Source organism: Sciurus carolinensis, chromosome 1 (genome assembly GCF_902686445.1).
Source record: "Sciurus carolinensis chromosome 1, mSciCar1.2, whole genome shotgun sequence".
NCBI lineage: Eukaryota > Metazoa > Chordata > Mammalia > Rodentia > Sciuridae > Sciurus > Sciurus carolinensis.
In genome coordinates this window covers 77,810,714-77,832,325 of record NC_062213.1, presented here as the reverse complement: position 1 = coordinate 77,832,325, position 21,612 = coordinate 77,810,714, and the positions used below count along the sequence as shown (strand labels likewise).

The 21,612-nt window shown below is 38.6% G+C and overlaps 1 protein-coding gene and 1 non-coding gene across 4 annotated transcripts in view; one reads left to right on the top strand and one right to left on the bottom strand.

The window, feature by feature from the left end:
• Plag1 (PLAG1 zinc finger) overlaps nucleotides 1–21,612 on the bottom strand; it is a 45,890-nt gene that overhangs the window by 12,957 nt on the left and 11,321 nt on the right. For 2 of the 3 annotated variants that reach the window (XM_047522576.1, XM_047522596.1), the window contains exon 2: nucleotides 4,092–4,196. The exons of the other annotated variant lie outside the window; for it this stretch is intronic. The gene's annotated coding sequence lies outside the window, so the exon portion shown is untranslated. The remainder of the gene's footprint in view (nucleotides 1–4,091; nucleotides 4,197–21,612) is intronic. 3 annotated transcript variants of the gene reach the window in all.
• On the top strand, nucleotides 6,929–7,033 carry LOC124968817 (small nucleolar RNA U13). The gene has a single exon (XR_007105853.1). It is a non-coding gene; the product is annotated as a small nucleolar RNA U13 (small nucleolar RNA).

Genomic DNA, 21,612 nt, shown 5'->3' with positions numbered 1-21,612 from the left:
AATGATCCTGTACAATAATTTAGAAATTCTTACAGCATTCAATTTTCATAGGTTTGTAAAATCACTTATTATTAAAGAATAAAAAACTATACTGTTAGAAAAACCCAGGAGAGAATGCACAATTGACCGTAGGCAGCATGGGGGCAGGGCTGTGTCATTTTTATTCACTGTTGTTTTCCATAAAAAGGCAGTAAAATAACTGTTGGATGAATGAAAAAAATTAAAACCAGCAAAAACAATGACCTTTAGATTTGCTCAACTGCCACAGAAGACGTAAGGTAGAACATAACATATTCAAGTCAAAATTGGGTAGCATGAATATGCTTTGGTCTAACAAACTGAATAAACCAATAGAAAGGTATTTTGTCAAAACTTAGCATCTATTTTAAAAAGTCTCAGACTAAAATAATAGCAATTATAATAACAAAAAAGCTGTTCGAAATACTTATTTTGCTTCAGAAAACAAGCATGCTCTGGATGATTTTTATCACTAAGGAATCAAATGGCATGAGTAGTTAACATTAATTGAAGCCCCCATTCCTACTATAAATTTCCCAATAAAAACTTGCTGGCTGTATTGGTGCCTGGCACAGAGCAGGTGAGATGGTGTGACACTTGGATGAGGTTGGTGATCCCTACAGAGAACAGAAAGGAACCAGAGTACCCGTGAAGCAGGAAAGAGTGAAGATGTGAATCTAACTCACCTGAGTTACAGTAGGTCCTCAAAGACCTCATGTCCTAACCAGAATATAGAAAACTATAGTACTTATTTTTCTATACAGTTAGCTAAAATAAATAAAAAATAAGAATATCTTACAAATTAGTGCATTTGATATTTTTGAAATTATTTTGAGCAACTCAATAAAATGCAGTTCTAAGTCTTTTTGGAATTTAAAAAGAAAGAATTAAGAAGAAATTAGCCTACTAATATTTAGAAATATCTTACATTTAATATGAAAATAATAAAAACTAACAGTGAAGGAAAACTGCCAATCTATTTGTTTTTAAGAACCAACAGAAAAAAAAAATCAACGAATTTCAAAGTTGACATTCCAAAGTTCCAAGAAATCCCAACATAACTTCTCTTATTTATCTAAATAGGAGTTTCTGTTGAGGCCATGTGTTCTCTGGATATCCACTGAATGAATAGACACCTGAGGAAGGTGTAATAATGAAACAAATATTATGTTTTCATTCAGAAATATTTTTCTTTTTTTTTTATATTACGGAATGAAAATGCCATGTTGAATTAAAAAGGTTCTGTTTTTTAAAAAGCTCCCTCTACTGATCTATAACTTAGAAGCTACCATTTCATTTTAACTGTTATGTATGTGTGGGTGGGTTCCCTATGATTTTATGTTCTTATCAAAATAAAAAAAATAAAAACAGGATAGATTGAGGTATTTTCATTTTTTTCTCATAAGGAAATTAGGATTTGCAAATAGAAGGAATTGTGCAAAAGGGAAGCAATGATACCTGAGAGAGCAAAAAAGTGCAACAATAAAAGTAAGATTGTTTAAACAATACTTTAAAGAATTTTCTGGGCTTTAAAAATTTTTAAAAACATTTCCAAAATATTCATAATCCAGCTATTTCTATGATATAGGCAGACCACAGGTCATATATCACAAATTGTGATACACTTATCTTACTACCACTAACTTCCCTGAAGTTTCTGGGGGTACAACAAAAATGTTTGACACCAACTATAAAAATGTTCACACTGAAGTACCCTAAAAACCATTCTTGTATGGTTAACTGCCTAATGCTATTAAAATCATACATACAGAATAATGCAGATTTAATGTTTGAACTCTCAAACACACTGAATCTGTCTGCAAATTCAAATGAAAAGGTAGAAGAAATCAGACAATGTAAGAGAAGTGCTAAGGAAATAAAGTGTTACTTAGTTACAAAAGCTCATGTGGAGAATTAGTTTTAAGCCATCTCAAAACAATATACACTTTAAATATGGGCTTGTGCTATTCAAGGAGGTATATATGTTGTCTAATGTTATATGCTGGATGTTCGAGTAGCACTAAAAATGTAATGAAAACAGAATCCACACCCAGGTAAGTCTCTGCACTTGCCATCAACCTCTTCTAAACTGTACCTGTGGCTGTCCAGGATAAAATCACTTCTGGAAACAATCACTTCTATTTATTCCCACATACCTGAAGGTAAATAGGCAAAACTGTCAAGCCAAAGATGGCCACTACTTCCTCGGTCTCCAGAGGACCCTGGTACCTCTCCTTGCAGGCACAATTAAAAGAGATTTGATATTTATATTCCGTGATCAATTCCACTTGTGTTAGAATGAACTTGAAAATCTTTCCTTTCAGAATCTTTTAATCCCAGTATGGGGAAGGCTCTTCTGAAATGACCTGTCTCTCCTCTGGTGACCATAAACTCATCTACAAAAAGGCTATTATTCATCTTTGTAACCCCAGAAGCTGTCTAGTGTCCTGGCATGTAAAAGACATTTGATAAATATTTGCTGAATAAAATTGTAGTCTGTTTCAGGAAATTTCAAGAATCAAAGCAAGCAGATAAAATGTATTTCAGGGCTCCTGAAATCTCACATCAGTTATAAAGCAAGCTCAAAGAAAAATCCAATAGAATTAAATGGTTAGTGTGCTCTGGAAAAGGGGTGAGAACCACCTGGCAGTCTGTACTGCTTCTGTGTTGGTGACAAGCATTCTCTGCTTTGGCAGTCCTTGAAAGCTAGGGGGACTCAGGCACATGTTACTCAGAGGCTAAATGGGCAAGGAGACAAACCTGGCCAGCACTTAGTGGACTAGCATTTTCAGAACACTTCTGCCTTCAAATATACTGTTCCAATAATTTCTTAAGCATTATTGACCATGATTTACTGTTTGGAAATAGACAATGAAGTTCTAGGGGAAGGAAAAAATAACAAAGTAAAGTTCTAAATCTTTAGAGAAGATGTTGTTGTGAAATTAAAATGTAAGAGAAAAATTTTGACTGGTTATATACAGAAGAAAGAAAACAGAAAACCTGAGTAAATGGAATTTATCTCAGTAAAAGTAACTTTTTTTCCCTTTTTATAGCTAGTAAAAAGTAGCTTCATGAAAAACTGTTTAAAAGCTATAACGAAGTACAAAAGTAAAGAAAATCTATAACTCATAACACTAAAAAACATTAATGTTTTTATTTAAAATATTTACAGTATGTAGATAGCTAAAAATTTAAGCTAACTTGATTTTAATGCTTAATCTCCACAGAATGTTTTGCTTATTAGAAAATTTTAGCCAAATTAATTTATGTACCTTTAATTTGATTGTGAATCTCTGTTTACATGTTCTGTGAGGGACTACCTGGCTCTCAGCCCAAGTCCTCCTTACCCCAGGGTGGGGGCCCATTTGCCATCAATGGAGAGTTTAAGAGCTTGAGCCCATTCCTTGATATGTGGAACAGTCACTTTTGTTTTTCCCTAGTCTCTCCATCCTGGGGGTCCTGGCCTCTAAACCCAAATCCTCTGTTTGAGGTCCTGCTGACAGACTTACCTGGTGCCAAATCCACGTATGTAGTATTCCCAAATACTACACTTTGATTCTGTGCTATTGAGTCACATCTTTACAGACTGGGAAATCTAGATGCCTGTGTGTGTCCTCTTCCCAACAACCCTAGCCTTACTCAAGCATCTGCCCCATTGCAGGAAGCAGATCTAATCCCCTTTCTCCACCTGACAATAGTTAATCAGATCCTCCCCAGTGGACAGACATATAGTGACAACATGGGATACTCTGCCACTCTGAGCAAGATTCAGAGAAAGAAGATTCAATTAAGAGTTCATCTGGGGGATTTCTGGTGAAGATGAACAAACAAGCTTTTACAGCAGCTACATATTTTATGCAGAAAGAAGACTGTTTGTTGCCTTCCATTAGACTGTAACTATTACTGAAGTCATGCTGATTACAATATACACTGGTGGATCCTAAAATTGTAAGTGGCATGCTTATTATGTGGCATGCTTTTCAAAGCTTGTAATATTATATCTTACATTATTTAGGAACTGGAATAACTGATCACTTTGAAAGTCATGCCATATAATGATAAAAGCCACCTACCTGAAGCCCTGCTCCAAACTCTAGCAAGGCAATCTTATTAATAGACCGTCACAGAATGAAGCATTCTGGGTGCCAAATACCGCCAAGGCAGCACCAAGAGGCAACCTAAAAAGAAAAGAAGAGTTAGTTTGAAATTCAAAAAGTCAGGCCCAATTTGGTTAATGGCATATGAACAAACTTGTTTTTATACATTATCACATTTTCTTTGTCCTTTACTGAAAAAAAAAATCTTTCTTAAATCCTGTTAGAAACAAATGTGAAATAAGCAAAATATTTATAGTACACTGAAAAATGAAAAGCCAACAAATCACTCTCTCTCTCTATATATATTATATATATATCCCCCAAATCACATTTACATTACTCATATTTTTATTCAGTGCAATATTATTCCAAGTTTACTGCCATTTCTCAAGTTGGTTGCTTATTTTCTTTTTATTCTAAAACCATCCACTATCTTCTCTGGGAGAGTTTTCAGAACAGTTTTTGGAAAAATCTTCTGTGGTGTCTAGCTTGTTCTGAGCAATGGCCAAGGAGAAATCCTGCCCCATCAGTTCCTTCCTTGATTTCTCTGTTCATGCAAAAGATACAAACAACTGAGTGCCCTAAGGTGGAAGCAGAATAAGGAACTGGGGACAATTTCTAAGATCCTTAATTTGTCTTTATGATGCGAATTTTATGTGTTTCCAAGTGAAGTCTCAGGGGCAGGTCCATCTACAATATACAAAGAAAAACAAAAATGTTTTCTCAAGTAACCAGTGTTTTTGGGTAATGTTACCTTCTATGTCCTTCTGTTGGTGCATATTTTGAAGACCAACATTTAGGAGCATAATCAAGACAGAAAAGGATGCCAGAAGTTCTATGCAGAATTGCTTCCTGTCTCTAAGCCAGAGCTGATGCTCAATAATATGCAGTACCACTATTAAGATAAATATGGGACACTGATATAGTAAGTATTACCAACACCTAACACTTACATTACAGATATGATCACCATGGCTATTAACAGACATGTTCCCTGTTCTTTAAGAGTGGGAAAGTTAGCTGTGGTTGCAGAGTATGCATTTTTGGTCAAGTTAAGAAATACAACTGTTAAAACAAATGGTATTGGTGATGACTAGGGTGATAAATCAACAGTTAAAAACAATATTATATGGTCTACACAAGTACCATAGAAGGTTAGAAAAAGAAAAGAATTCCATGGATTTTGGATGGTTTTTGCACTGAAGAAGGTAAAATTAAGATGACCCTTCCCCAGCAGGGCGCATGGTGCATGCCTATAATCCCAGAGACTTAGGAGGCTGAGGCAGGAGGATCACGAGTTCCAGGCCAGCAATTTAGAGAGGTCCTAAGCAAGTTAGTGAGACCCTGAGTCAAAATAAAAAAATAAAAAAAGGATTAAGGATACAGCTCAGTGGTAAATCACCCTGGGGTTAAATCCCTGCACTCCCCTCCTCCAAAAAAAGAAGAAAAAAGGAAGAAAGAAAAAAGAAAAAGGCCCTTCCCCAAAGAAAAAAAATATGTGTGTGTGTGTGGTTGGTGTGGGCCTAACAGCCAGAAGAACTCAGTGGTTAGAACTGCATATTATTGTAGACTCTAAGATGACTGTCTGGCTGCAGTGCAGTTCAGTGTAGTTTATAGACTTTGTAAGGATTCAAATGAGTGAAGTGCACTGAAGTCCCAATGGTCTGGGCATCTTGCACTCGTGTACTCAAGGTAAAGAAGCGGGGCAGTTAAAAACCACTGTGTAAGTTCATATACATTGACTTGATAATCCATTTCTAAAAATTAAAGCAAAAAAATTAGAATAGATTTAAAAACAAAGGTGTTCAAATTTTAAGAATAAAATTAATAATATCTAATAAAGGGGTAAAATATATATATATGATAGAACAACTATGTAGCTACTAAAAACCATGCAGTTTTGATTATTTAGTTACATGGGGAAGAGCAGTTAAAGAATAGTAAATAATATTTAACATGGGAAAACATATAATATTAAAATTTCAAAAAAAGTAGGACACAGCATTAAGTGCATACACTTTACGATCCTAATTTTGTGACATATGCTAGCCTTCTTCCCACTGTAGTTACCCTTAAATGTATATAAGCAAGTTACAAATATAAGACAGGCAAGATACAGGCTTTACATTTTTCTGTATTTTAAAAATGCCTTACTTTTATAATTAAAAAATTATTTTAGGGGCTGGGAGATAGTTCAGTCAGTAAAGTGCTTGTCCTGCAAGCACAAGCCCTGGATTCGATTTCCAGCACCACAAAAAAAAAAAAAAAAATTATTTTATCAAAAATGTTTTTAAAAATGTTGCTGGAAAAGTTTGTTGTACATATAGCAAGAAAATGAGTTTGGAACCATATCTCACACCATATAAAAAACTCAATTCTACATCATTACAGACTTATATATAAAACCCAAACTACATACTTTCTAGAAGAACACAGTGGAAAATCTCTGGGACAATCGGTCAAAAATTCTTTGGTTAAAACATCAAAAGTACAACCCATAAGTTAAAAAATTAATAAACTGGATTTCATCAAAATTTAATACTATTCTTCAAAAGACCCTGTTAAAAGAACGCAAAGACAAGCCACTAGAAGACTACAACAAAACCTTTACAAAGCATACATCTGATGAAGAACCCATGTCCAGAATATATAAAGAACATCCAAAACTCAATAGTAAGAAAACAAACAACTCAATTTAAATAGACAATTGAATAGACATTTCACCCATGAATACATATGGATGGCAAAAAGCACATGAAAAAATGTGTATCATCACTGGTCATTAGGAAAATGCAAATTAATATCACAATGAAATTCTTTTGTGGTTCATGAGCATGACTGGGTTTTCATGCCTTTGTGTGAGATGTGCCGGTCTCAAACCTTATTACACTGCTGGCAGGCACATTATCCATCTGACTTAAACAAATAAACAAAATTACAAAACTCACAATGAGATGATGCTATCTACTCACTCGAATGACCAAAATTAAAAAGACTGAACACCTGACTGTATCAAGTCCTGGTGACATGGAAGGAAGTGGAATTTCTATCCATCACTGATGGTAACAATGGTATCATTCCTTTGGAAAACAGTTTGGTGGTTTCTTAAAAAAGTTTAACATAAGCCTATCATATAACACAGTCATTTCATGTCCGTGTATTTACTCAAGAGCTATGAAAACATACATCTTCACAAAGATTTGTATATGAAGTCAGTTTTGTTTGTGAAAGTCAAAACTAGATAAGATCCAAATGTCCATCAATGTGTGAAAAGATAAGCAAGTTGTAGTAAATTTAAATGGGCTACTAAATGAACAATAAAAAGGAATGGACGAGTGATACATGCAGTAACATGGATAAATCTCAAAATAATTATGCTTAATGAAAGAAGCCGGGTGAGAAAGAATAGATAATGTATGATTCCATTTTTACAAATGTCTAGGACATGCAAAATATACTATAGTGAAAGGAAGTAGATCTGTGGTTATCTGGGGACAGGAGGTGAGACAAGAGCTAGGACAGGGAAGGACCATTCAAAAAAGGTCATGAGTAAACTCTTCGGAATGATGGATATGCTCACTATGTTGACTGTGGTGATGGTTTCAGGGATGTATATGTATGGCCCAAGTGGGTACAGTGTCTACTTCACATAAGTACAATTTATAAAATGTTAATTATACCTCAATAAACCTGTTGAAAACAAAGTGGCAAGGTTTTCATACTGGAAAAAACAAAATTCATGAGGATGAGAAATATCTTCATAGGAATTTACTGAAATACAAAAAGAAAACTGTAAACTATTAAACTAAAATCCTTCATAAGGGCAATGACTGGAAAAGATCAAAATCTCTCCTTTCCCATTCAGAGGTGGGGCGGGGAATGTGAGGAATAGCGGCTTAAATATGAGTAATCTTCAATCCTTACTAGGAAGGATACATATCTAGGCAGTTTTTAGGGCCACATTCTCAGCTGTTGAACTTGGAGGAAGCCAGTGCAGTTCACCTGTTGCTTATGAACTGGCATATCACACTACATGATTTAAAGGCTCCAGGAATACTCTCTAACTGGAACTAAGATCTACAGATAAATAGTTCTGGGATAAGTTTCATTTATGAAATACCAAAGGAAGTATCCACTGAAATGTCTACATTCAACCTTTATACAGTCCCTTTAAATATAGATGGTCCTTTACTTACAGTGGTTCAATTTATGATTTCTTTACTTTGCAACATTGTGAAAGCAACCCACAGGCTCTTCTATTTTCACTTTCTGTGCAGTATTCAATAAATTATACAAAATATTCAATGCTTTAATATAAAATTGACTTTGTGTTAAGCACATTTAAAGTAGGACAGGTTAAGCTAAGATGTTCCACAGGTTAGGTGTATTAACTGCATTTTCAACTTACAGTATTTTTAACTTATGATGGGTTTATTGGAATGTAACCCCAATGTAAGTTGAGAATCATCTCCATATTCATTAGTAGTAGCTTAGTAAGCAAGAAGCACCATGCTAATTAGGAGGCCTGCATTTGATTAATAAAATAAGTAAAGTCAACTCTGGAACCGAGATAAAAGAATAAGCACCAGTTAAGTGCGGGCAGGTATTCCAAGTAGGGAAGTCACAAATTATATGATGATGGGTCTGGGAAGTTTCAGGAGATTCACTATTTTTGGAGCGAAGTTTAAGAGACACAAACTGGAGATGGATGAAGGAATCATGTTACTAGGAGTTGGAACTTCCAAAATTATTCTGATAATTTATAAATTGTCCTAAATGTAGGTCCATGTACAACTTGCTCCTTCTACTCCCATACTACTGGCTCTATTTTCAGATTATTTAGAACATATCCAATCTTTGTGGCCTCTGTTGTTTTCTGAAACAGAATTAGTGGTGATCTTTCAAATTCTATTTAGGTTAGCATTTTTTAAAAAGAAACTGAGTTTCCTAAATTATAAAGTCACTTAGGCCTATGCAGAATAGATAATTAACAAAAGGGGTTCAAATTATCAGTGTGAAGCACTGGGTTCCTCTCTCTTGAAGCATCAGCCTAGGACTTTGGACAGCCCCTTCTCCACTGCCTAACAATTCCTCAGTCTGCCTCACACTTTAGGACCTTTCTCTACTGCGACACAGGGACATGTTATAGAGAGATCTTTTCATAATCTCAGGCAGTATAGTTCTAGAAATCATCTTTAAACCACTCCTTTAAAACTGACTCAAAGAAGTTCTCAAAACATTTTTGCCCAGATGCAAAGAATAAGCAGTGAAGAGGAACAGTAGTGGAGAGGCAGGTTGGCTTTTGAGAATCAGAACTGGGTCTAACTCCTGTCTGACCCTCACAATCAGTTTAATTCTGGACAACTTACTAAATCTCTCTTCAGCATTTTCCTCTGAAGGATGGGAATACTTACGGTGCAGTATCATGAAAACAAAGTGATGTATTATAAAGTCTTTAGTATGGTTCTGAAGGCTTAAAATGCAAAGTTTTATGTTCACTGTTACTCAGAAATAAGTGCTGCTCCAAAATGCTCTAATGTGGACTTAGAAAATAAGAAGCTGTTTCCCCCACCCCAGGCACAGAATCTTAGTCAAAGGAAAGACAAATCAGAGACCACCTCACCTTTAAAGTGATTATGTGGTGAAATGCATACTTTTTGATCTTCTCATTTCTGTGACATAGGCAGGGTACATCTCAAGTTTAATGATAGTCATGGTCATAGACAGACCCAAATCACAGCTCAAACAAAACCAATTCATGTGGAGCTGGCAGTAATTTTTTGAGTTAAACTGAATGGTAATTTTGGTAAAATGTGATTAGTCCATTAGTCCATGACTATGTGATTAGTCAAAAGATGCACTAACCCTCTGCTTGTGGGCTTAACTATGGTTAGTGAAAGATTATAATGAACTTACAATTGTGAAAATATTGTAATTCCAAAAAAATCAGAGAAAACTACTGTATATAAGGAAAAAAACCCTACTCTATGGAAACACATAGTAACCAAAATTCCACACTGTGAATTCCACAACATGGGAATTTCTTTTTTACATAACCTCTCAAATAAATCCCGTCTTCATCCTCCTGAAACGGAAGCAAGGATGGAAGAGAATCCCATCTTGTAGAATCAGGATGGTGGAGGGATTAGGTATGGAGGGAAGGCACAGGGAAGAGGCCAGGTCCAAAACTGGGGTGTGGGGGGAGTATTTGGCTAGACTCCTATCACAAAGAAGTCTGTTCTGCTAGGTAGTAATTTCTCATAGTTTTAAAACAATGTGTGATACCTGATGTTTATGTTTCTATATTACTATATATTATGGTCTGGATATGAGGTGTCCCCCAAAAGCTCAAGAGTGAGACAGTGCAAGAAGGTTCAGAGGAGAAATGATTGGGTTGTAAATCTTAACCCAATCAGTGATTTAATCCTGATAGGGATTAACTGAATGGTAACTGAAGAAGTAGGGTGTGGCTGGAGGAGACTGGAATTGGGGCGTTGCTTTGGGGGATATATTTTGTATCTGGAGAGTGAAGACTCTCTGCTTCCCTCTGCCACTCTCCTCTGCCATGATGTCCTGTCTCACCTTAAGCCTGGAGGAATGGAGCTTGGTGTCTATGGATTGAGACCTCTGAAACTGTGAGCCCTCAAACTTTTCCTCCTTTCAAACTGTTCTGGTCAAGACTTCCTTAACAACACTTCCAAAGCACAAGAAATAAAAGCAGGAATCAATAAATGGGATAGATTAAAACTAAAAAGCTTTTTCTCAGCAAAGGAAACAATTGACAATGTGAAGAGAAAGCCTACAGAGTAGGAGAAAATCTTTACCATATGCACTTCAGATAGAGTACTAATCTCCAGAATTTATAAAGAACTCAAAAAACTTTACACCAGTAATACAAATAACCCAATCAATAAGTGGACTAAGGAACTGGGCAGACACTTCACAGAAGATTTACAAGTAGTCAACAGATACAAGAAAAAATGTTCAATCTCTAGTAATAAGAGAAATGCAAAACAAAACGACCTTAAGATTTCATATCACCACAATTAGAATGGCTATTATCAAGAATATAAGCAACAATAGTTGTTGGCAAGGATGTGTGGAAAAAGGTACACCCATACATTGCTGGTGGGATTGTCAATTGGTGTAGCCACTCTGGAAAGCAGTATGGAGATTCCTCAGAAAACTTGGAATGGAACCACCATTTGACCCAGCTATCCCACTCCTTGGCCTATACCTAAAGGACTTAAAATCAGCATACTACAGTGACACAGCCATGTCAACATTTATAGCAGCTCAATTCACAATAGGTAGACTGTGGAACCAACCTAGATGCCCTTCAATAGATGAATGGATAAAGAAACTGTGGTATACATACTCAATGGAATATTACTCAGCCATAAAGAAGAGTAAAATTATGGCATTTGCAGGTAAATGGATGGAGATGGAGAATATCATGCTAAGTGAAACAAGCCAATCCCAAAAAACTAATGATAAGTGGAGTATGACATAATGGCAGGGGGAGGGGGTCAGGGAAGAATGGAAGAAGAATGGATTGTATAGAGGGAAATGAGGGGTGGGGAGGGGTGGGGGAAGGAAAGATAATGGAATGAGACAAACATCATTACCCCATGTACATGTATGATTACACAAATGGTGTGACTCTACTTTGTGTACAACCAGAGAAATGAGAAGTTGTACCCCATATGTGTACAATGAATAAAAAAACATTGTTTTGGTCAGATTATGCAGTCACAGCAGTGAAATAGCTGACTAAAACATTATACTTCTATTATTTTTACATTCTTGTTTACTCCTGGGAGATGTTTCAAAGGCAGATGTAATTTTAACTGAGTAAATTTACATTAGGTTCAACTTGTCAAACATTTAGCACCAACACAGTGCATGTCAAATTTATCTCAAGGAACCTGTTGCAATGTTGGACTTATTTTCCTTTGCTTTAAACAACTTTACTGGCATTAATCATAAAGGAATGAATGATAGATATATCTGAGTATGTACCTTCCCATATATTTACCTGTGCAATACCGGACATACTGAGAAGAGAACAGTCAATTCTTGATTAACTGCATAAATGGGAAGCAGGATAGAAGACCATATAAACATGGCTGAAACAAAATTAGTCACTGATATATGCTGACTGGTGGGATTTTTGCTTATTGAAGCCAAACTCATTTGGATAACATAAAACTATGGATTGATCTAGGCTTGACTTCAGAAGTAACAAGAAATAGCATAGAAACTCTTGGTTCTGTCTGTAGTATCTTCACTTGGTTTTTGATGGAGGTTGCAGAATACAAGTTCATCAGAGCACTATCTTGCCTTTTATTGCCCATTTCTGTATGCCTAATACAGTGTGGAAGGAAGCTCATGAAGGTACTCAAATATTTTTTGCATAAATAGAAGAAAAAAAAGAAGAAGGGGGATTTCCATCCTGCTGGTCAACTGAATCCATGGAAGAAAAGAGTTTCTCTACTGACAGATGCTTAAGTTTGAAAATTCTCTTGGATTTCCCTTGAATATACACCAGTCAAGACCACATCGTTTTCTTGGTTTGGCTCACCCTCAACAGATACCAGATGCTGCAATCACTGTGCCATCTTGTGGTCAGATCTAGAAAGTTCGTCTTCCTCAACAGACCAGACAGTCCCTCTACCTGTACAGAGAGGTGCCAGGAATGAACTGCAAGAACAGACTTACAGGTAAAAAATCTCTATCATTTAATTTAATCATCAAGATGTCATGAAGAACACAAATATTAATCGGTGAGCAGTTCTACAAAAAGTAGCTTGCAATTCCTTAGGGGAAATATCCCAAAAGGATGTTTACAATTGGTAATTACTGATAACATGAAATAGAAGGTAGAAAATGCCACAGAATAAATAAAGATTAGGTACAATGAAAATTCACAGAAAGAAAAGATTCTTCCAAGCTTTGCAGAAGGGTGTTTGAGAAGGAAGAGCCAAATGAACTGAGTAGGAGGTAATATGTGGGGCTGTGCCGGTGAGGTTGGAGGGGCAGGCAGTATGTCCCAGAGAGCGGGAGAAGCAGAGAAGGGCAGGGCCTGGGAGGTGTGCACACCAGGTAGGGATGGTTTAGCCTCCTTTGATTGGAGCCATGGTATTTTATGAAAGGAGTGGGCATGAGGCTGTAGAAAAGCCTAGCTGGGGGCAGTGGCTGTGATAGGACCACTGGCTTCAACAATAGAAGGAATAGGTTAAGCTCTGCTGTGTTTACGAAAGCAATCTAGTCTGGGGATTTCAGAGTCACATGGATGAGTTATGTGGTCTTGAATAAATAACTTACCTTTTTTTATACTTCAGTTTCCTTAGTTATAAAGTAGGGCAATCAAATCCTACCAAGTTGTTGTACACAACTAATTAAATCGTGTATAAAGCACATACCACAGTGAGCTGCACTCAGTAAGAATTTTACTAATGATAAGTAAGAGCCATATTGTGTAGACCTTGAATAGCATCTTATTTAACTCTCCAGTGAAAGTTTTAAAGATCAGCTGAACACTAGAGTGGAAGGGAGTTGGTGGCAGAGATAGAGAACACCACAGGAGTATGGGGAGGGAGCCTGAAGATGAGGAAAGGAGGAACATTACCACTCAGAATGCATGGAAGAGGGAGCCTAGTAGAAAGGTGGAAAGGCCATTGAGCAGGAAGAAAACCCAAGAAGGTGTCCTGTCACAGAAGCAAAAAGAAGAGGAAGTTTCAGGGGAACAGCAGTCAAGATAGGCTAGACCCTTCCTTTACATTTAGTTACACATAAGCTTTCGGTAATCTTGGAAAGAACTGTTTCAGGGGAACCAGACTGGATCCCTGAGGTTGAAGGTATACCACCAGTGCAAAGACCGGAGGAAGGCCGGAGGAAAGAATTCTTCTGGGATGGGGAAGAGTAAAGGCAGGTATAGAGAGTGGTGATGGAGTGGACTGTGCCAGAGCCAGCTTGGTGGCAGGGAGCAAGTGAGACCAGAGGGAATCTGCAGAGAAAAGGAGGAAGTGAGAGCATAAATTCTGGTGAGAGAGATGCAGGAGTCAGCTGGAGCAAAGGTAAAGAAATATGAAGCTGTGGACAGCAAGGATCATTTTAGGATTCAAATTCACAGGGTTTGAAGCAGGGCCAAGCAATGATGGTACACTGCAAAGTATTATGTGAATGTGAGGTATTTTTAGTTTGTACTCCTATTATTTCAGAGCATCTTGATTGACTTCTGAATGGTCCTAATACTTTGGATATCTCAACTGACATCCTTCAGATAATTGAAGTGCTAATTTGAATCCTTAATTTTTTTAAAGTAAATTGTTGGGTAATGTGAATAATTTCTCCCTTAACTAATCTGTTTTGCATATTCTGAGTAATTTGGTTGGCAGGTGTCCTCCCTTTAACATAAACTTGTGGTACTAATATACAACAGCAACATCGTTGATTTAAAACATAGTGGGGCTAACAGAAAGGAGGAACACAGGCTCTGATGAGCCAAAGTAGATGTTACAAATTCACACACTTCATGCATTCAGTACTGAAGCACATACCATTAACTCCTAATACCAGTCTTTCCAGGAACATTGTTAAGTTCTATTACTGGAATTTTTTTTTATATAGGAACGACTAGTAACTCTAGATTAAAGGCAATTGTAATGATGGTAGCAAGAGATGACTACTAAGAAGGCAAAACTAAAAAGATAAATACATGTAAAAGAAATAAAAAAGTATAGACAATGACAATGTTTAAGTGATTGTGGCTCACATAGGGAAAGGTTAAGAAATGGACACTCCTATATACTACCAGTGACTAGAAGTCTTTTCTAGAGTCAGTTTAGCCATACAATTGGCATGCCAAAGAAGAACTGGGCATTTTATCTTTATGTCCACTCATTTTACAGATAAGAATTTAACTGAAGAAAATAATCTGAGATGCACATAAAGATTCATGTACAAGGTGGTTCATCACTGCATTGTTTAAAGACTAGAAACAAATGACATGGCTAATGACTTATTCACAAAAGATCTAACTTGTGAAGAATCCAAAGAAATAACATCTAAGTACATGGGAAATAACCTTTATACAATGCTATGTTTTAACAAATAGGATACAAAACAAAGAAAATTCCATTCAGTTTATTTTTTGGGGGGTGGGAATACTGGGTATTTATTTATTTATTTATTTTTTGCAGTGCTGGGAATCAAACCCAGTATACTGGGTATTTAACTCAGGGGCACTTGACCACTGAGCCACATTCCCAGTCTATTTTGTGTTTTATCTAGAGAAAGGGTCTCACTGAGTTGCTGACACTGGTTTTGAATTCAAGAGCTTCCTGCCTCAGAACTCCTAAACTGCTGGGATTACAGGCGAGCGCCATGACGCCTGGTTTATTCAGTTTTAAAGAAAGGATAAAACAGAAGGAAATATCCATTAGAATTTAATATGTTTTGTGATGGGAACACAAATACTGCATGGGAAATGAGATATCATATAAGTATTTTTGCTATGTATGTGCTATATTATCCCAATTGCTCATGACACTTAATTCAGTATTTACTTCATTGATATTCGATCTTTTTAACTCTTCATTCTGGAAGACTGTATTTGGAAGCAAAAAGTAGAGCCTGAATCTTAATAGAACATACAGAGGTTATTGGAGTATGTCAAAAATACAACAAAGATACAATAAGCAAAATCCAAACTTGTAGCAACTGCTACAGGATAAAAACAAGAACAAACAAAACAAAACAAGCATTTCTTTGACTTTTTTTTTTTTTTTTTTTTTGGCAGTGCTAGGAATGGAACTCAAGACCTCACACATGTTAGGAAAGTACTCTACCACTCAGTCAAATGGCCGGTCCTTCAACAAATTTTAAGCAGGGGAGGGGGAAGCAAAAGGGTAATCTGTGGGGTAAAAATCAACTAAATCTATCGATGAGCCTTACTGGATCTGAACCATGCAAATTGGTTAAAAAAAAAAAAACTTTTAAAAAGACAACTATGGTGATGTGAACACTAAGTAGATATCTAATGATATCAAGAACTTAATATTTTTTGAGGATGTAAAAATTGTGTTGTGATTATACCTTTTAAAAAGAGTTCGTACATTTTGGAAATACTAAAAACTGCATGATATAACTTTACATCATAATGGTCCACAGACCAAGCACGGTGGCCAATTCCTATAATCCCAGAGACTGAAGACGAGGCAGGGGGATCAAAAGGTCAAGGCCAGCCTTGGCAACTTTAGCAAGTCTGTCTCAAATTAAAAAATAAAAAGGTCTGGAGATCTAGCTCAGTGGTAGAGTGCCCGTGGGTTTAATCCCCAGTATCACCAAAAAAATAAATAGTAATAAATTTGAAAGTTCGTAGGAGAGGGGATGCACATGGGTAGGGCCTGGTTAGAACAAGACTACTGCTAAGCTGATAAATGTCAAAACTGGGTAGGGGTATGAGGATTCACTCTCCTGTTCTCCCTACTTCTGTGTAACTTTAAATTATATAATGAAAGTTAAAAATGATCTCTAATGGCAGCATGCCATTTTAAGATAAACCTAGTATGTAGAACTGAATTACAAACTCAGTAGGTGCTTGATAAAAACTGGCTGACAGACAAAGACAGAAATGATTTACATACAGGGTATGGTACATATTCTGGAAACTATGGAATATACAAGATCATTTTTGAAACTTCGATCTTGGCACAAAGGTCACAGGCCAAGTAAGTGATTTTCTGCTCTACCAAAACCAAATACTGATTTCTTTAAGTTCGAGACTGATGTCCAAGGAACAAGTAATTTTAGTAGTCATGAACTTTCAATATATAAATTAGTTTTTTAGCAATAAATATTCTTGGAGAGGGCATTTAACTTTGGCTGTCAAGCAATCATTTAGCATACAATGACTGGGCGATTTTTAATTCTAGTAAGGGTGGAAATAAATAAATGTACAAGATAAGGAGCTGTCCCAAGCTGTAGGATGGCTTGTGTAAGCAATGGGTACACTGTAGGGAAGGGACCTGATTCCTGGAGTAGGCAGACTGAATATCAGAGAAAGCATTCACTGAACTTGGCAGTGGTGTTTGAGTGCATGCATGCATGTGTGGACACGTGTGTGTGCACACCTAACAAGAGGCCTCTGCCAAATGGGATCTGGGCCAAAACTCCTGCAGTGGAGTGGTGAGGTGGGAACCTGAATTGGTGTGGTTTGGGAAAGGAGACCAGGATGTGATGGCCTGTAGGAGAAACACCAGATGGAGATCGCAAAGCAAAGGTTGTGAACCATTATGGTCTAAGAATCTTGAACACTGTCACTGGCTGAAGAGAGGAAGCCAGTGGGGCTGAACACGATTCCATATTCAATGGGACAAGGAAAGAGATAATGATCCTTGGGAAGATGAACAGAGCTTCTCTATAGCCAAAAAAGACAGTGGCTAGAGTACAAATGGAAGTTGAACACAGTACCTGTTTTAGGATTTTAGGGCGCTACTAGAAGGATTTAAAGGCATCACTACGTGTAGGTACCCTGAGCAGTGAACATGGAACAAGGACTTCATCATGTCAGGTAATACTACTGTTCTAGAGAAGGGAGGTAACTCCCTAGCTCACCTAACCTCTTCTCTTCACAGAAGTCAACTAGCCTCCTTGGACCAGACAGGGAGGCTGAGGCAAGGTGATGGAGCCAGTCTCAGGGCCTGGTGAAGGCTGCAGATGGGCAGACACACTCGAGAAGTGCACATTGAGCAGCTGCAGCCAGTGCTGAGCAGGTTGCCCTGCCTGAACCAATTTAGTCCAGCTCCAAATAGGTAGGAAGCCTGCAAGACCTGGTTTCCTGTGGGGAATGGGACATAGTGCAAGCCAGGAGGGAGCCAGCTCAACCCCAAAACCAATTGAGCAGTCTCTGCTTTAGTCTTGCAAAAATTCCTGAATGCTGATGGTGTGCAGGTGAAGGTGATAAAGAGATAAAGATCAATTCCCAATACACCTTTGTTTTAAGGTAAGGCAGGCTCATTGCTATCAAACAGGTACTCCAGGAGGACTCTGGGAGCACAAAGCACTACGAGTTGGCCTGAAAAGATGCTGTTGGGAGAAATGTGGGGGTAAAAAAAAAACAATTTCAAGCAGGATTCTGGGGAGTCAAAGGCAAGGTGGATTGGAAGTCTTAGTGTTTCCAGTAATAACCTACTGTGCTGGCTGAATCACAGGAAATCTATTTACTGTCTACTTGCAAGGTGGATGTGGTTCACAAGCACTTTAAATTCCGAGGAAAAAAATCTTCCAGATGAATGTATGGCACCTACATTACTACTACACTTAGGGTAGCAGGAATGTGGTATGACCTTCTGTTTGGAGATCTGTGACTGGACAAGGGCAAACTGGAGGTGCCTTCAGAAGCATAGTGCTGACTTCCATTTATGGGCTGTCCTTCTATGGAAAACAAAGTAGGGTGTGAGGACACATCATTCCCAGGAGCTGAACAGCACTGCCAGCCTCTCCCATTCCCAACTCACTGGGGCAGTGGTGCAAGTACCAAAGTCACAGATGAGCTGTATGTGCCTCTCTCCATGCATCTCCTCTCACTGACTGGTGTATACTATCCTATGCTTGGTCCATTCCTCTCCTCTGTGAGGGGGGTAGGTCTGCCTTCTGTGTCTGCCTCTTTCCCCTGCTGGCGTGTGTACATGCATGTGCATCTTTCTCCATGAATTTCTATCCCCTCATCTAAATGCATGTATGTGTATGTGTGTGCATGCACCTGCATGCCAACTTCCTTCTGAATTGCTCTTACCTGTTGACTTGCTTTCCCACCTTGGGGTATGTGCAGCTGTCCTCATTCCCTGGCATGTGTGTGCAAGCTCCCCTCCTCTTCTCTTGGACTGTGTATGTCTGTATCTCCTGGGCCCCACCACACTGATGCATTTGGGTCCTTCTTTCCCTCCGGGAGTCTCTCTCTCTTGCTGAGGGCATGTCTGTGTTTCTTTCCTCCAACTCTGGGGGTGTGTCTCCTTCCCATGTCTAGATTCTGCACGTGTCCAGGTCCTTCTGGGATGAGTATCTCTCAACCTCCTAGTTGGCCTAGTCAGTGTTTCTCTTCCCCCGACCAGCAGGAATGAATGTGTCTCCCCTCATATCCTGGTGTGAGCATAACTCTCTGACCTGCCCATCCTGGAATGTGCCTGTCTTGCCCACCTTCCACCTTCTGAATATGTGTCATTCTCTTCCCTTTGACCAGATGTGTTTTCTCTTTCAGAGACCTTCTGAATAGGAGAAAGACAGACCCAGAGTCAATGTGCATCTTTTTCTCCTCTATGGGTATGAACTGAGTATGTATCCTGGCCTCTCTATGTGTTATGTCTTTTTCTCCTGGACTGAGGGAGCAGGCCAGGCCTCCTAAAGGTGAGATGTGAAAGAAGGTGAGGGAACCAAGTGTGAGAGGTTAGTCTCAGGAAGCTGCTTTCAAGGGTGCTATGCCCACAGGGGATGCCTTCATGGTGCCTGGGTCTGATAGACACAAACAGAAGACAGCAGGATGAGGATGAGGACAGAGATGACAACCAGACTGCAAAAAGCATCCCATGCTCTGCTCTGGAGCACCACTGAACTCTGGGCTGACAGTTCCCATACAGAATACAGGACATCCTGCATGGGAGTTCTCTGGCTAGTTCCCTGTCTCACACTGTCTCCAGGGTGCCAAGTCCACTTATACCATACCAGGGCTGCTGTCTGGAAGCATCCCTCCAGATTTTTTCCTGAGATTTTGCTCCTTCTCATCATTCAGGCTTCTATACAAAGGTCCCTTTATCAGGAGGTCCTTCCTGTACACTGTTCCTAAGGGTCCCTTTTCCCCAAGCCCCCAACACTCTTCACCCTTGTCTTACTGTCTTTCTACCACCTGCACAATCAAGGGACACTGCTGACTGCCACCTTTTCTCAGTGAGGGGGGATAGGGCTTAGTACCGACTTGTGGTAGGCACTTTGAAGAGTCTGTTGAATGCCTCAGAGAAGGGAGGAAAGGTGTTCTTGTACATAGAGCGATTGTGATGTAAAGAGAAAAAGAGGAATGGAGGATTAAGAAAGGCAGAGATAGAGGCTTTTATTGCAGGAAGTTGCAAATCACAGAACAGGGAGCCAATGCTTTGGAAAGTGGAGGCAAAAACCCTGCAAATCCTGAGAAATGCCAACATGTTGATGATTAAGAAGACGTGGAAGAAGGAAATTGCAAAGGAAGTACCAGTGAACATGAGGTAGAAGAGCAAGAGCCAAGAGTTTGTAGAACAGCCACATGGAGGTACTATGTTAAAGATGCCATGAGATTTGATGCCTGGGGGCTACTGATGGGTATTTCCTTCACTTGCAGGCTTAAAATGATGGGAAGATGGTTAGAGTATGGGGAGATGAAGGAAACAGTACACACAGATCATGTTTTCAGATAGTTTGGCTTCAGTGAGAAGAAGGATATTTGAGGAGGGGGCAGGACAAAAGCAAAGATCCTGGGTTTCACTTTGGTTTTTGACAGGGAAAGTTAAGCATACTTTGCAGGTAGAGAGGAAGATATGGCAAATTCCAGGATGGAATGGGTGAATGATACACAAGGACCATGTGTGGCTGGAGGACTCCGGCAACCCCAGCACATGCCATACACAGTACAACTGCCGCAATGAGACCACTGTTCCTGGGGCTGCAAAGAAGGGCTGGGCACCACCACAGAATAATTCAAAGACAAAGAAGAGCTGGGTGGGGAGTTGCATTGACTGACCTAGTCTTCTCTGGAACTAGGCAAGATATCCGGTGAAAGTGTCGGGGAAAGGGAGTTTCAGGAGAAGGTTAAATGTGGAGAATTGGTATTACCAGTAATGAGCAAAAGAACTGAGAATTGAGACACAGGTAAGAGAGATGTTGCATCACTACAGACCTAGCTTGAATCTCAGTGGGTCCCTCTCTCTACAGATTAAATACTCTCCAGTGTTGTATTCGTCCTGATACATCCTGGCTCTAGTCTCCTCGCTTTGCAGCCTTCTCTGCCATCTTTCTGTTCCCTCCTGTAACCTTGATAACTCAGCTGCAGGACAGAACTCCACATGCGCTATGCAAACTGGGCCTTTCATCCTTCTCATCTCCTACTCTAGGGCCACCTCCTCTGAGTCTAATTTACTTCTTCCTCTATGTGTCCACTCCAATAGCATCTCTACAACAAAAGTATTAAACCTACAATTAAAATTCCAACTAAATGGAGAAAAGTCCCTCCCTCTTACTGGAAGCCTCAAAGAGTCCTAGGGCCACTAATACCATTATTCGAGTCTGAATTGCAAGTTTTAGGAATGCTGAAAGCCATCCATAGAACTATAGCAAAGAGGCACTTGAAAATAAATCTCTAGACCTTGATGAGAATGGACCAACGATAAAGACTTGAGTCCTCTGCATGCCAGGGGATCCCCACTTCAAAGTGGAGTGTGCTAATAAGATTTCTGTAACTCTAGTCTCATAT